Genomic DNA, 19,170 nt, shown 5'->3' on the forward strand with positions numbered 1-19,170 from the left:
GAAAGAGGAGTGACAATGTTTGCAGAAGCTGTCATAGTGGTCATTAGTAATCACCCAGCTTTCCAAGACATCAGAATTATAAATTTGCTAAGTCATGTTCTGCTCCAGGCTATATTGATGTATAACTAGCAGATTTACCTTTCAGATGTCTGGGAAAGCTGGGTGAAGATATTTGTCACCCAACTTTCCCACACTTCAAAACGGTAAATCACACCTTGATCTTTTGCTGCAGGCTAGATTGGTTCATAACTTTGGCAGATTTACCACTCAGATGTCTGGAAAAGATGAGTGACAATGTTTGCAAAAGCTGTAATGGTAATCATTAGCTGTCACCCAACTTTCCCAGGCTCCAAAAAAGTAAATCATGCCTATCAGGCTATATTGTGTATAACTAGGTAGATATACCAGTCCGAAGTCTGGAAAAGCTGGGTGAAAATGTTTTCAAAAGCTTTTGTAGAGATTGTTAATTGTCACCCAGCTTTTCCTGACTCCAGAATACTAAATCGGATAAGTCATGCCCTGATCTTTTCCTCCAGGTTATATTGATGCATAACTAGGTAGATATACCATCTAGATATCTGGGAAAGCTGGGTGACAATGTTTGCAGAAGCTGTCATAGTGGCACTCCGTTGTCACCCAGCTTTCTAAGGCACCGGTAAATCTGCTAAATCATGCAGTAATCTTTCCCTACATGCCATGTTGGTGTAAAGCTAGGCAGATTTACCATTCAGGTTTTTGGAAAGCTGGATGACAATATTTGCAGAAGCAGTCATGGTGGTTTTCAGTTGTCATCCAGCTTTCCCAGACTCCAGAATGCTAAATAATGCCTTAATCTTTAGCTCCAAAGCAGATTGACCATTCAGATGTCTGGGAAAGCTGGGTGACAATGTTTGCAGAAGCTCTCGTGGTGGTCTTCAGTTGGCACCCAACTTTCCCAGACAAAGATATAACTAAGAAATGTTTCCTGGAGCCGTGTGCTCAGTTGGGTGAACAGGGCCCTTTAAGAGAAGGTTCCTCAGGTCGAAAGCGGAAAATCTCAGAAAGGAACATGAGCAGAAAATGGGCGCCAGTCCAGACCGCGGGTGTTGTGGCCAGAGGAGCACACGAGGCCTGTACCTGCACGACCTCTGCCAGGAGATGGAAATGTCTGACTTCTCGCCCCGACCTGCAAACCTTATACAGCTGGAACGTGCAATGAGTTACAGCGAGGCGGAGAAGTCTTCACATTCGCCGTCCCCACCTTCCACCCTTCGCTGATTCAGGATTTTCTTCTCGCAGTCTTTAATAACAGATTAAACTCCAATGAAAACACGAGATGTGAAGTCAGCAAAGTGATTCACCTCGCCACCGCGTAATGGCCGAAAAGATGGAAATTTATAGCGTTCATTGAGGAAAGCGAGAGTCTGCTCTGTCACCGCACAATGAGGAAGAGGTCCAAGACCATCAAGTAGGAACCCCGTGCCCCCTCCATAATGAAGAACCATCACTACTGATCCCAAAGTCACCGCACAGAGAGGTGCATCAGACCATGGCGGGGGGGAGATGGAGGCAATCGTCTGAAGGTGAACATCAAAGGAGGACTAAAATAGAGCCCAAGTTATACCAGCATGACCTGTAAGAAGATGTCCGACGTATACCAGGTGTACATATAGAATTATATACGGTATACACCCAGGTTATACCGGCTGTACATATATAATTATATACAGTATATACCCAGGTTATACCGGCTGTACATATATAATTATATACAGTATATACCCAGGTTATACCAGCTGTACATATATAATTATATACAGGAGATACCCAGGTTATACCAGCTGTACATTTATAATTATATACAGGAGATACCCAGGTTATACCAGCTGTAGATATATAATTATATACAGTATATACCCAGGTTATACCAACTGTACATATATAATTATATACAGGAGATACCCAGGTTATACCAACTGTACATATATAATTATATACAGGAGATACCCAGGTTATACCAGCTGTACATATATAATTATATACAGGATATACCCAGGTTATACCGGCTGTACATATATAATTATATACAGGATATACCCAGGTTATACCGGCTGTACATATATAATTATATACAGGATATACCCAGGTTATACCAGCTGTACACATATAATTATATACAGGAGATACCCAGGTTATACCAGCTGTACATATATAATTATATACAGGGGATACCCAGGTTATACCGGCTGTACATATATAATTATATACAGGAGATACCCAGGTTATACCGGCTGTACATATATAATTATATACAGGAGATATCCAGGTTATACCGGCTGTACATATATAATTATATACAGGAGATACCCAGGTTATACCGGCTGTACATATATAATTATATACAGGATATACCCAGGTTATACCGGCTGTACATATATAATTATATACAGGATATACCCAGGTTATACCGGCTGTACACATATAATTATATACAGGAGATACCCAGGTTATACCAGCTGTACATATATAATTATATACAGGGGATACCCAGGTTATACCAGCTGTACATATATAATTATATACAGGAGATACCCAGGTTATACCAGCTGTAGATATATAATTATATACAGTATATACCCAGGTTATACCAACTGTACATATATAATTATATACAGGAGATACCCAGGTTATACCAACTGTACATATATAATTATATACAGGAGATACCCAGGTTATACCAGCTGTACATATATAATTATATACAGGATATACCCAGGTTATACCGGCTGTACATATATAATTATATACAGGATATACCCAGGTTATACCGGCTGTACATATATAATTATATACAGGATATACCCAGGTTATACCAGCTGTACACATATAATTATATACAGGAGATACCCAGGTTATACCAGCTGTACATATATAATTATATACAGGGGATACCCAGGTTATACCGGCTGTACATATATAATTATATACAGGAGATACCCAGGTTATACCGGCTGTACATATATAATTATATACAGGAGATATCCAGGTTATACCGGCTGTACATATATAATTATATACAGGAGATACCCAGGTTATACCGGCTGTACATATATAATTATATACAGGATATACCCAGGTTATACCGGCTGTACATATATAATTATATACAGGATATACCCAGGTTATACCGGCTGTACACATATAATTATATACAGGAGATACCCAGGTTATACCAGCTGTACATATATAATTATATACAGGGGATACCCAGGTTATACCAGCTGTACATATATAATTATATACAGGAGATACCCAGGTTATACCGGCTGTACATATATAATTATATACAGGAGATACCCAGGTTATACCGGCTGTACATATATAATTATATACAGTATATACCCAGGTTATACCGGCTGTACATATATAATTATATACAGTATATACCCAGGTTATACCAGCTGTACATATATAATTATATACAGGAGATACCCAGGTTATACCAGCTGTACATTTATAATTATATACAGGAGATACCCAGGTTATACCAGCTGTAGATATATAATTATATACAGTATATACCCAGGTTATACCAGCTGTACATATATAATTATATACAGGATATACCCAGGTTATACCGGCTGTACATATATAATTATATACAGGATATACCCAGGTTATACCGGCTGTACATATATAATTATATACAGGATATACCCAGGTTATACCAGCTGTACACATATAATTATATACAGGAGATACCCAGGTTATACCAGCTGTACATATATAATTATATACAGGGGATACCCAGGTTATACCAGCTGTACATATATAATTATATACAGGAGATACCCAGGTTATACCGGCTGTACATATATAATTATATACAGGAGATACCCAGGTTATACTGGCTGTACATATATAATTATATACAGGAGATACCCAGGATATACCAGCTGTACATATATAATTATATACAGGAGATACCCAGATTATACCAGCTGTACATATATAATTATATACAGGAGATACCCAGATTATACCAGCTGTACATATATAATTATATACAGGAGATACCCAGGTTATACCGGCTGTACATATATAATTATATACAGGAGATACCCAGGTTATACCAGCTGTACATATATAATTATATACAGGAGATACCCAGGATATACCAGCCGTACATATATAATTATATACAGGGGATACCCAGGTTATACCAGCTGTACATATATAATTATATACAGGAGATACCCAGATTATACCGGCTGTACATATATAATTATATACAGGAGATACCCAGATTATACCGGCTGTACATATATAATTATATACAGGAGATACCCAGGTTATACCGGCTGTACATATATAATTATATACAGGAGATACCCAGGTTATACTGGCTGTACATATATAATTATATACAGGAGATACCCAGGTTATACCAGTTGTACATATATAATTATATACAGGAGATACCCAGGATATACCAGCTGTACATATATAATTATATACAGGAGATACCCAGGTTATACCAGCTGTACATATATAATTATATACAGGGGATACCCAGGTTATACCAGCTGTACATATATAATTATATACAGGAGATACCCAGATTATACCAGCTGTACATATATAATTATATACAGGAGATACCCAGATTATACCAGCTGTACATATATAATTATATACAGGGGATACCCAGGTTATACCAGCTGTACATATATAATTATATACAGGAGATACCCAGGTTATACCAGCTGTACATATATAATTATATACAGGAGATACCCAGGATATACCAGCTGTACATATATAATTATATACAGGAGATACCCAGGTTATACCAGCTGTACATATATAATTATATACAGGGGATACCCAGGTTATACCAGCTGTACATATATAATTATATACAGGAGATACCCAGATTATACCAGCTGTACATATATAATTATATACAGGAGATACCCAGATTATACCAGCTGTACATATATAATTATATACAGTATATACCCAGGTTATACCGGCTGTACATATATAATTATATACAGTATATACCCAGGTTATACCAGCTGTACATATATAATTATATACAGGAGATACCCAGGTTATACCGGCTGTACATATATAATTATATACAGGAGATACCCAGGTTATACTGGCTGTACATATATAATTATATACAGGAGATACCCAGGTTATACCAGTGCTCTCCATATATATATATATATATATATATATATATATATATATATATATATATATATATATATAGTGTTATTTTGCATAGATTTATATTAGGCCACGCGTTGTGTGTGGGATTATTTTGGATCCGCTCTCTCCTCACCCCAGACGTCCCTCTCAAAGTTTCATCTGCAGCTTCCTGAATAAGGAAACTTCCTTGGGCTCGGAGCATCTGTCTTGCAAAGACCAAACTGTTCGTTTTCTCAGAATTTTCCCACTCACAAGCTGTAGACGGTCTCTATTCTGGAAGGACAGGGATGTATATCCATAGCAACCGAATGGCAGATATTTCACGTGAGCCAAGAAAGAGAGAAATGTAAAAATATAATGGCCCAATTTACAAAAAATTACTGTGAATTTCATCTCTAAAATTTTTTAAAACTATGACCCCCCCAATCCGTCTTCCTAATTCAGTCTTTCACCGCGCCATTAACCCTTCGAGGATCTGACCTAGTTTGGCCTTCACGTCACAGCAATTCTGGTTTTTCTGGGCCTCCTCGGGGGCCTGAATTCTTCACGGCCACATTTTAGGGTACACGTTGTATACCGAAATACATGTCTAATTTTTGAAGGGAGGCTAGAAGAAAAAAACAGACTGGAATTTAGTATTTTGATGGTTTGGTCTTTAGGGTGTCCACTATTGTGTGAGAGCTTGTTTTTTGTGGGATTAGTTGATGTTACTTGGTACAATTTGGAGGTGGAGTTTTTTTGTTTTGTTTTGTTGTTTTTTTATTACAGCTTTTTAGTCTTATTTTTGGGAGGCAGGATGAGCCCATTTTTCATTTTTTGACCTTTTATTTTTACTCCCCTCCTTTTTTAGTTTTCCGTTCACAGAGCTGTAGGAGGGCTTAGTTTTTGCGAGATAGATTGCACTTTATAGCGGTATCATTTAATATCCTGTACGATGTACTGGAAAGCTGCATAATAATTCAGAATGGGGGGAGAGTTAGGAAAAAACTGCACTTGCACCATCTTGTTATAGGTTTTTTTTTTTTTATAGTGCACAGCCGATATGACATACCGCCTGTGTATAGTGGGGCAGTACTATTGTATTGAGGTGTTGGGGAAGCTTTATTATTATTGGGGTTCCTATTACCAATAAAGGCATGATTCGTTATTATTAGTGGAGGCGCTATTACTAATAGGAGTATACTGGGGGAGCATTATTACTATAGGGGCACTATTACCAATAAGGGTATGTTAGGGGAGCAGTATTACTATTTGGGGTACTATTACTAATAGGGGCATGCTAAGGAAGCATTATTACGATTGGGGGCACTGTTCCTAATAGGGGCATTCTTGGGGAACAATATTATTCAGAGCATTATTATTAATAGGCACATCCTACGGGTGTATTATTACTAACAGTGGTGTGTTAGGGAGCATTATTATTATAGGGGCAATATTACTAATAGGGGCATGTTAAGGAAGCTGTATTACTATTGGAGGCATTATTACTAATAGGGCCATGGTAGGGGAGCATTAATATTATTAGGATCTCTATTACTAATAGGGACATGCTAGAGGAGCCTTGTTACTATTGGAGCACTATTACTGGTCGAGTGTGTTAGGGAGTATTATTACTATTGGGGCGATATTATTAATAGGGGCATGCTATGGAAGCATTATTACTATTGAAGGCACTGGTACAAATAGGGGCATGGTAGGGGAGCATTATTATTAATATTAGTAATAGGAGCTTGGTAGCGGAGCATTATTACTATTGGGGCACTATTAATAAAGTGGTATGCTAGAGAGCATTTTTCCTTTTGGGGTACTATTACTAGTAGGGGCATGCTAGGGGATTTTATTACTTTTGGGAACAGTGGTACTAATATGGACATGATAGAAGAGCATTATTACTATTGGTGGCACTGTTACTAATAGGGGTATGCTAAGGAGTATTATTACTATAGGGGTAATATTACTAAAACTGGTATGTGCAATGGAATGGCTAGTCGAGCTATTCCCCTGTGCTGCTGCTGCTAAAACCAGGGAGGAAGGGGAAGACAGAGACAGTGAGCCCTAAACTTGACCAAGCGCCTATCCCTAGGTGGTAGCAGGGCAACTGGACGACAGTCCCTTCTCCGAATAAGAACAGGACAACACAGAAGCAGGGTCACCAAGCCAAGGTCAAACCAGAGACACAAACAGTACCAAATCGAAATCCAAAAGAGTAGTCACAAGGGAAGCCAAAGGTTAGTAAAAATACAATACAATATCAAGAGAAGCGCTTAGCAAGGACAGAGTCACAATAGCCAGCAATTGTGTGGGCAGATGACCTGTATATAGGAGCTCCAGAACTCGCCCCAGACTTGATTCGCAGACAGGCTGTCAATCACACAGGTAAGGCTAAGATTAACTATTTATGGAGCAGAGAGAAACCAAAATGAAGTAGATGGGTGCGGTGGAAAATCAATTAAAGGGGTGGAGGAATAGGACAGTGTTCAAACAATAGAAGAAGAGCCTAAAGCAAGGAATAATAACTGAACACCCCACCTGCGCCACAGGGCGTGAGCGGAGGGTGGTGCGGAGGCATAAGCAGGCAGACACGATACAGTATGTCAGGGAAGCAGTATTATTTTGAGGGCATTGTAGGGGAGTAATATCACTATTTGGAGAACTATTACTATTAGGAGCATGCTATGGAAGTATTATTATTATTGAGAGACCTTTAGTAATAGGGGTGTGCTAGAGAGCATTATTATTATTACGGCACTATTACTAATAGGGGCATGCTAGGGGAGCATTATTATTAGGTGAATTAATACTAATAGGGGCATGCTGGGAGAATTCTTACTATTGGGGGCATTATTACTATTAGAGACATGTAGGGGAGCATTATTATTAGGTGAATTAATACTAATAGGGGCATGCTGGGGAATTATTACTATTTGGAGCCCTGTCACTAATAGAGACATGTGGGGGAGCATTATTACTATTGGGGGCACTATTACTAATAGAGACATGTAGGGGAGCATTATTACTATTGGAAGCACTGTCACTAATAGAGACATGTAGGGGAGCATTATTACTATTGGGGGCACTATTACTAATAGAGACATGTAGGGGAGCATTATTACTATTGGAAGCACTGTCACTAATAGAGACATGTAGGGGAGCATTATTACTATTGGGGGCACTGTCACTAATAGAGACATGTGGGGGAGCATTATTACTATTGGGGGCACTATTACTAATAGAGACATGTAGGGGAGCATTATTACTATTGGAAGCACTGTCACTAATAGAGACATGTAGGGGAGCATTATTACTATTGGGGGCACTGTCACTAATAGAGACATGTGGGGGAGCATTATTACTATTGGGGGCACTATTACTAATAGAGACATGTAGGGGAGCATTATTACTATTGGAAGCACTGTCACTAATAGAGACATGTAGGGGAGCATTATTACTATTGGGGGCACTATTACTAATAGAGACATGTAGGGGAGCATTATTACTATTGGGGGCACTGTCACTAATAGAGACATGTAGGGGAGCATTATTACTATTGGGGGCACTATTACTAATAGAGACATGTAGGGGAGCATTATTACTAGTGGGGGCACTATTACTAATAGAGACATGTAGGGGAGCATTATTACTAGTGAGGGCACTATTACTAATAGAGACATGTAGGGGAGCATTATTACTAGTGGGGGCACTATTACTAATAGAGACATGTAGGGGAGCATTATTACTATTTGGAGCCCTGTCACTAATAGAGACATGTGGGGGAGCATTATTACTATTGGTGGCACTATTACTAATAGAGACATGTAGGGGAGCATTATTACTATTGGAAGCACTGTCACTAATAGAGACATGTAGGGGAGCATTATTACTATTGGGGGCACTATTACTAATAGAGACATGTAGGGGAGCATTATTACTATTGGGGGCACTGTCACTAATAGAGACATGTAGGGGAGCATTATTACTATTGGGGGCACTATTACTAATAGAGACATGTAGGGGAGCATTATTACTATTTGGAGCCCTGTCACTAATAGAGACATGTAGGGGAGCATTATTACTATTGGGAGCACTGTCACTAATAGAGACATGTAGGGGAGCATTATTACTATTGGGAGCACTGTCACTAATAGAGACATGTAGGGGAGCATTATTACTATTGGGGGCACTGTCACTAATAGAGACATGTAGGGGAGCATTATTACTATTGGGGGCACTATTACTAATAGAGACATGTAGGGGAGCATTATTACTAGTGGGGGCACTATTACTAATAGAGACATGTAGGGGAGCATTATTACTAGTGGGGGCACTATTACTAATAGAGACATGTAGGGGCGCATTATTACTATTGGGAGCACTGTCACTAATAGAGACATGTAGGGGAGCATTATTACTATTGGGAGCACTGTCACTAATAGAGACATGTAGGGGAGCATTATTACTATTGGGAGCACTGTCACTAATAGAGACATGTAGGGGAGCATTATTACTATTGGGAGCACTATTACTAATAGAGACATGTAGGGGAGCATTATTACTATTGGGAGCACTGTCACTAATAGAGACATGTAGGGGAGCATTATTACTATTGGGAGCACTGTCACTAATAGAGACATGTAGGGGAGCATTATTACTATTGGGGGCACTATTACTAATAGAGACATGTAGGGGAGCATTATTACTATTGGGGGCACTATTACTAATAGAGACATGTAGGGGAGCATTATTACTATTGGGGGCACTGTCACTAATAGAGACATGTAGGGGAGCATTATTACTATTGGGGGCACTATTACTAATAGAGACATGTAGGGGTGCATTATTACTATTGGGAGCACTGTCACTAATAGAGACATGTAGGGGAGCATTATTACTATTGGGAGCACTGTCACTAATAGAGACATGTAGGGGAGCATTATTACTATTGGGAGCACTGTCACTAATAGAGACATGTAGGGGAGCATTATTACTATTGGGAGCACTGTCACTAATAGAGACATGTAGGGGAGCATTATTACTATTGGGGGCACTATTACTAATAGAGACATGTAGGGGAGCATTATTACTATTGGGGGCACTGTCACTAATAGAGACATGTAGGGGAGCATTATTACTATTGGGGGCACTATTACTAATAGAGACATGTAGGGGAGCATTATTACTATTGGGAGCACTGTCACTAATAGAGACATGTAGGGGAGCATTATTACTATTGGGGGCACTATTACTAATAGAGACATGTAGGGGAGCATTATTACTATTGGGGGCACTGTCACTAATAGAGACATGTAGGGGAGCATTATTACTATTGGGGGCACTGTCACTAATAGAGACATGTAGGGGAGCATTATTACTATTGGGGGCACTGTCACTAATAGAGACATGTAGGGGAGCATTATTACTATTGAGAGCACTGTCACTAATAGAGACATGTAGGGGAGCATTATTACTATTGGGGGCACTATTACTAATAGAGACATGTAGGGGAGCATTATTACTATTGGAGGCACTATTACTAATAGAGACATGTAGGGGAGCATTATTACTATTGGGGGCACTGTCACTAATAGAGACATGTACGGGAGCATTATTACTATTGGGGGCACTATTACTAATAGAGACATGTAGGGGAGCATTATTACTATTGGGGGCACTATTACTAATAGAGACATGTAGGGGAGCATTATTACTATTGGGGGCACTGTCACTAATAGAGACATGTAGGGGAGCATTATTACTATTGGGAGCACTGTCACTAATAGATACATGTAGGGGAGCATTATTACTATTGGGGGCACTGTCACTAATAGAGACATGTAGGGGAGCATTATTACTATTGGGAGCACTGTCACTAATAGAGACATGTAGGGGAGCATTATTACTATTGGGGGCACTATTACTAATAGAGACATGTACGGGAGCATTATTACTATTGGGAGCACTGTCACTAATAGAGACATGTAGGGGAGCATTATTACTATTGGGGCACTATTGCTAATAGAGACATGTAGGGGAGCGTTATTACTATTGGGGGCACTGTCACTAATAGAGACATGTACGGGAGCATTATTACTATTGGGGGCACTGTCACTAATAGAGACATGTACGGGAGCATTATTACTATTGGGGCACTGTCACTATTAGAGACATGTAGGGGAGCATTATTACTATTGGGGGCACTGTCACTAATAGAGACATGTAGGGGAGCATTATTACTATTGGGGGCACTATTACTAATAGAGACATGTACGGGAGCATTATTACTATTGGGGGCACTATTACTAATAGAGACATGTAGGGGAGCATTATTACTATTGGGGCACTGTCACTAATAGAGACATGTACGGGAGCATTATTACTATTGGGGCACTGTCACTATTAGAGACATGTAGGGGAGCATTATTACTATTGGGGGCACTGTCACTAATAGAGACATGTAGGGGAGCATTATTACTATTGGGGGCACTATTACTAATAGAGACATGTAGGGGAGCATTATTACTATTGGGGGCACTATTACGAATAGAAACATGTAGGGGAGCATTATTACTATTGGGGGCACTATTACTAATAGAGACATGTAGGGGAGCATTATTACTATTGGGGGCACTGTCACTAATAGAGACATGTAGGGGAGCATTATTACTATTGGGGGCACTATTACTAATAGAGACATGTAGGGGAGCATTATTACTATTGGGGGTACTATTACTAATAGAGACATGTAGGGGAGCATTATTACTATTGGGGGCACAACTCTCGTTCTATGGATGAGTGGTTGAGCCCCCTTCGGTCATGTAGTTATCCCCTACCTAGCCATAGGAAATAACTTAAAATTTGGTCCAACCCCTTTAAGATACTGATACACTTGGCTATAAGCAAAAAAACATGAACAGGCTGTAAGGAAATGTACCGTAATACAATTAACCATCAGTAATAAAGTGGATTGCTATAACCCAAATCCCTGAGCACTGAATCTGGCCGCAGTTCAGACGGAGAATATATATTTGTTGTGAGTTATGAGAATGAAACATTTCATTAATAATAAATCAGATCCCAACAACCACAAATGTCTATCCACATCCAACATCCACCACAGGGACCCTGTCAATCTATATACAGCAGTATCATGTCTGTAGTGTATATACAGCAGTATCACATCATGTCTATAGTGTATATACAGCAGTATCTAATCATCATGTCTATAGTGTATATACAACTGTATCACATCATGTCTATAGTCTATATTCAGTAGTATCACATCATCATGTCTATAGTCTATATACAGCAGTATCACATCATCATGTCTATAGTCTATATACAGCAGTATCACATCATGTCTATATTCTATATACAGCAGTATCACATCATGTCTATAGTCTATATACAACAGTATCTCATCTTCATGTCTATAGTCTATGTACAGCAGTATCACATCATCATGTCTATAGTCTATATACAGCAGTATCACATCATCATGTCTATAGTCTATATACGGCAGTATCTCATCATGTCTATAGTCTATATACAGCATTATCACATCATGTCTATAGTCTATATACAACAGTATCTCATCATCATGTCTATAGTGAGCAGGAGCCAGGATCAGTAAGTATGGCTGTGGGCCCGTGAACCCCACAAAAATTATCATTATACTTGGAGGGCAGTAAATAATGCAAATTTATACAAAAAAACTACAATTATTTAACCCAATTATATTGTTACGTTCTCACTAGGTGTGACCCCTTACTAGATGTGTCACAAGTTACCTGACCAGATTTCTTATAAAGCCACCATCTTATACCCCAACATAATGTATTACACTGCTATATGATACAATAGAAGATGATAGAACGTCTCCAGATTTCTCCATTACATTCCTCTTTAGACATTTGTCCTCTTTTTAGCTTGGTAAGATCATCTTTGAGGTCACAGACTGGCTCACAACCCTAGAGTCCTGCCTCCATTACATCATCTACCATACAGATTTCCAGGTAAGTACCCGGCTCCTCGTATATATCTGACCTACTGATCACCTCTCCTACTGCCCAATTCTAAAACCTCACGGTGTTGTCCATGGTGATGCCACCTCAACGAGTACAGTCACACACCATGTCCTCATGGAAGACACGTAGGATATTTAGGAAACTAAACATCAACATTAGCGGTAGACACAGGAGGAGGGGACATAGAAGGCGCCATGTTGAATATGTTGGAAGGGTAGTTTCATGAAGACAGCCATTATTTATTCCATATAGTGTTATATACTTGCCTCTATATTCTGGCTAATAAAGGGGGGGCAGTCTCCTCAATAATCTCCAAATATGCTGATAAGATATGAGGTGGTGATAAGTGTGGACACCCCCTTTAATTTACCTTCTTTTGTTCCTATGGGGAGCTCTTAAGGGGCTTTAAAAAATAGGGAAGATCTTAGACAATCCCGTTAATGATCAGACATGACTATCCGGTCATGTCTGATCATTAATGGGGTTGTCTAAGATCTTCCCTATTCTTTAAAGCCCCTTAAGTGCCCCCATAACATGTCAGCATGCTCAGCATGTCACCATAAGAATCTCCAAGAACATCAAGGAGGCCTGGATCATCTTAAGAGAATACCTGGAGGAATGTAATGGAGACCATTTTTTTTGGATGGTGGGAAGGTTGGGCAGGCCTACCAATCCCAGGGTTTTCTCCCTCCATCTATGTCTCTATACCCGATGGTTACCATTTCCAGGTGCTGATCCTATCACACAGACGCTCTGGACTTCAAGCAAAGAAACGTGGAGATGATGAAGATGAGGAAATAAAATTTTCTTAATAAATTGAATTGCTGTAATCAAATTCCCTGAGCGCTGATTCTGGCCGCAGTTCAGACTGTGAATATATATTTGTTGTGAGTTATGAGGATGAAACATTTTATTAATAATTTATCAAATGGCATCGCCCTGGGAAGATGTAAGGAGATGGTTCTATCTTTCCCATATCCTTATCTCTTATCTAGTTTTGAGTTATCGTCAGACAGGAGGAGGGGGCGCTATACAGCACATGTCCTGTGACACTACTATATAGCACTACTACTATAAAATCACCTCTAATATACCATGTGACAGTACTATATAGCACTACTACTATAAATCACCTAGAATATACCCTGTGACACTACTATATAGCACTACTACTATAAAATCACCTCTAATATACAATGTGACACTACTATATAGCACTTCTACTATAAAATCACCTCTAATATACCCTGTGACACTACTATATAGCACTACTACTATAAAATCACCTCTAATATACCCTGTGACACTACTATATAGCACTACTACTATAAAATCACCTCTAATATACCCTGTGACACTAATATATAGCACTACTACTATAAAATCACCTATAATATGTCCTGTGACACTACTATATAGCACTACTACTATAAAATCACCTCTAATATACCCTGTGACACTACTATATAGCACTACTACTATAAAATCACCTCTAATATACCCTGTGACACTACTATATAGCACTACTACTATAAAATCACCTCTAATATACCCTGTGACACTACTATATAGCACTACTACTATAAAATCACCTATAATATACCCTGTGACACTACTATATAGCACTACTACTATAAAATCACCTCTAATATACCCTGTGACACTACTATATAGCACTACTACTATAAAATCACCTCTAATATACCCTGTGACACTACTATATAGCACTACTACTATAAAATCACCTCTAATATACCCTGTGACACTACTATATAGCACTACTACTATAAAATCACCTCTAATATACCCTGTGACACTACTATATAGCACTACTACTATAAAATCACCTCTAATATACCCTGTGACACTACTATATAGCACTACTACTATAAAATCACCTCTAATATACCCTGTGACACTAATATATAGCACTACTACTATAAAATCACCTATAATATGTCCTGTGACACTACTATATAGCACTACTACTATAAAATCACCTCTAATATACCCTGTGACACTACTATATAGCACTACTACTATAAAATCACCTCTAATATACCCTGTGACACTACTATATAGCACTACTACTATAAAATCACCTCTAATATACCCTGTGACACTACTATATAGCACTACTACTATAAAATCACCTATAATATACCCTGTGACACTACTATATAGCACTACTACTATAAAATCACCTATAACATAGCACCGCCCTATACATGATCGCTATAAGGTACTTACATATATCACAACTATAAGTCTCTCCTGTGTGCCGTTATACCATGCGTCCTGCCATTTGGCCTTCTAGTATATTCCCAGCTGTGCTATGTATGTGCACTGTACGGTTGTACTATATGGGCACTGACCTAGTATATGATAGGACATACTGTATATACTAAAGCCTTTGTCTGCTGCTCATTTACAGACTTGTCCATATAAATATCACACAGACCTGTGACCATCCATCCCACATTCCTGTCTGTAGAGATGGCGGGACGTCTGCTCTCTATTATATGGAGGATGTATCCAGCTTTCTGGGTAACATCAGGCCCCTAAGGCTGAAATAAGTCCTAAGTAGAGATGGGCAAAAAGCTTCGGTATGATGTGCCGGGTTCGATGTGCATATCCCAATTGTTAAAACCGAAAAATTTGGGATTTGTTTCGGATGAATTTAAATGGCCACCGCGGTAAATTATTGTACTCTCGGGTGTTTTCAGACCCCAGAGCATAATCGGTGGAGCCCCAGGGGAGGTGACAAACATATACAACTTTTATACTCACCTCCCCTCACCTTGTGTGGGCCTCCTTGTAGCATCCAGCGCTCCTGGTGACATCACATACCCGGGGCCACCGCAGAGGCCTGTGATTGGGCCATGGGCATGCCAAGAATCATGACATCACCAAGGAGACTGAGAGAGAGCACATTAGGTCACCAGTGAGAGCGTTGGACCCAGAAACCCAGAAGAGGTGAGGGGAGGTGAGTATGACTATTATTTTTTTATGTTTGTCCCCTCCCCTTGGCCTCCACCTATTATTTTCTAGTGTAAGAAGAAGAGACCCCATAGTATAATAATTTCCTTTAAGGTTTATACTGACCCAAAACAAATCAGAGGTCTGAGCCATCCGGATCCGGAACAAATTTTGGGAGCTTCGCCTAGTTCTAGGCTGATGGGTGGGTTCGGGACTTACTATTGAATATATTTGTGCCTTAGTGGTATATTGGTCCCAACCATTCTGATGGTCCAGATGTTTCTATCCTACCCTGATCGTGGTGGGTCACTTGGTTAGTAGTATCCCTGGTGGCCCAGTGGCTTCATACTGACATTCCCTGTGCCTGGATGATGATCAGTTAATGGCCATGGGTCTGGCTCCTGAAACCCTGTGGTCAGCAGTGACAGTACTGTCCCTAGTGGTCCAGGGGTGAATAATATCCCTGGTGGCCGGTGGTCACGTTTCTTCTGAAGAAACTGAATAAGACAAGCCTGAAAAGGACTGACCCCATCCAAATGTCTCCTCCGGTTCCAATCCTAGACTAGTGATGGAGAGAGGGAAGGGTTCATATGTGGTGAACCTGCTAAAGATGGCTAGACACATGTAGAAATTGTACGATGTACGGGTCACCAAACCTGCGACCACAACCAAATACTGTGCACACAGCCATGTTCACATGAATACTCTATGTTCCTCCTAAAATGTTCTGTGCTGCTGTGAGCATTCAAAAATGGAAATAATTCGAGGGTCATCAGATAATTTAATGGGATTGAAATACGATAATTTCCTTGAAGATTTATCTATCAATTTTTCGTTCTTTCTATCTTTATAAAAATTTCTAAGTTCCTTTGTATCTGATTTAGATTGATAGATACATATATACATAGTGTACATCTATTCATCTAAATTATGTATATATATATATATATATATATATATATTAATCTGTATATCCAGCTCGACTCTATGTATCTATTAGTCTAATATATATATATATATATATATATATATATATATATATATATATATATATATGTATATCCTATCTATCTATCTATCTATCTATCTATCTATCTATCTATCTATCTATCCATCCGTCTAGGTCTATCTATCTATCTATCTATCTATCTCATATCTATCTATCTCATATCTATCTATCTATCTATCTATCTATCTATCTATCTATCTATTTCCTATCTATCTATCTATCCCATATCTATCTATCTATCCCATATCTATCTATCTCCTATCTATGTATCTATCTATCTATTTCCTATCTATCTATCTATCTATCTATCTATCTATCTATCTATCTCATATCTATCTATCTATCTATCTATCTATCTATCCCATATCTATCTATCTATCTATCTATCTATCTATCTATCTATTTCCTATCTATCTATCTATTTCCTATTTATCTATCTATCTATCTATCTAATTATCTATCTATCTATTTCCTATCTATCTATCTATCTATCTATCTATCTATTTCCTATTTATCTATCTATCTATCTAATTATCTATCTATCTATTTCCTATCTATCTATCTATCTATCTATCTATCTATCTCCTATCTATCTATCTATCTATCTATCTATCTATCTATCTATCTATCTATCCCATATCTATCTATCTATCTATCTATCTATCTATCCATCTATCTATTTCCTATTTATCTATCTATCTAATTATCTATCTATCTATCTATCTATCTATCTATCTATCTATCTATCTATCTATCCCATATCTATCTATCATCTATCTATCTCCTATCTATCTATCTATCTATCTATCTATCTATCTATCTATCTATCTATCTAATCTGTCTAGGTCTATCTATCCAGCTATCTGTCTAGGTCTATCTATCTATCTATCTATCTATCTATCTATCTATCTATCTATCTATCTATCTATCTATCTATCTATCATCTCCTATCTATCTATCTATCTATCTCCTATCTATCTATCTATCTATCTATCTATCTATCTATCTATCTATCTATCTATCTATCTATCTATTTCTCTTAGTATATATCTCATAACCTCCCTTCATATAAATCACCTTGAGCTCCTTACATTACGTCCTCCATATCCTTCCCTGTTATTCATTGCACAAACTATAACTTGATAAAGTAAAATCCTTGTCCCTTTACATCCTGCCCCAGTATTGCTCTATATATCTAGATATAGTAGACTGAACTTGTATTCTGCCCCATGCAAACTCTCTGAGTTCAGGCAATGCAGTAGGTTTGGCTGCAGCCTTCTATAAAACCTCAGATAACATCACAATGATTTGTATGAAATAACAATCTCAGCTCTGCTACATCTGACAACTTTGCTGAATGTGTATGCGATGTGAGCAGCGAGGTGACTTACTTGTGTGCTGAGGAGACAGGAGGAGCAGATGCAAGTTTCTGTGGTGCAGACTTGTGAGGATGTTGCAGTTGGGGCAATGCGGAGGTGAACTGCAGTTTCCCAGGCAGCTGAGCCAGGATCTAGTGTTACAGGATACCCAGTGCGACCGCCTCTCACTGCTAATGCTGAGCTCTCTGGTGGAGAAATCCTCCTGGCTCACACCATCATTAGCCAATGCATCTGCACTTGCTCCTTTCTACCTCCGTCATCCCCTGGAAAGCAGAACTGGGAGGGAGCAGAGGAGAGACACAGGATCATACAGGAATAATGGGTGCAGGGGGGTTATTTCAGAGAGGGAGGGGGACATACTGGGGTGGGAATAAGCATTTTGTTGAATCAATGGCTTCCTTGCTGATTCATTAGACTTAACACAAACTGCAGAGTTTGTTACGGCAGAAATGATGGATGTGGCCAGTCCTTACAGTCTGGGACAGTGTGGCTGACGAAAGCGAAATGATGGGCCCTGTGATTGTAGAGCGTAATTCTCCTTGAAATCAATAAAAATGTTCCGTCATTTACCTCTGACAAA

General features: G+C 38.8%; 1 protein-coding gene across 1 annotated transcript in view; it reads right to left on the minus strand.

Annotated features, from left to right (window-relative positions):
• BCAN (brevican) overlaps window positions 1-18,681 on the minus strand; it is a 46,697-nt gene extending 28,016 nt beyond the window's left edge. The window contains exon 1 of the mRNA XM_075283207.1: window positions 18,603-18,681. The gene's annotated coding sequence lies outside the window, so the exon portion shown is untranslated. The remainder of the gene's footprint in view (window positions 1-18,602) is intronic.
• Window positions 18,682-19,170: the final 489 nt, after the last annotated feature.

This window comes from Leptodactylus fuscus, chromosome 7 (assembly GCF_031893055.1).
Source record: "Leptodactylus fuscus isolate aLepFus1 chromosome 7, aLepFus1.hap2, whole genome shotgun sequence".
NCBI lineage: Eukaryota > Metazoa > Chordata > Amphibia > Anura > Leptodactylidae > Leptodactylus > Leptodactylus fuscus.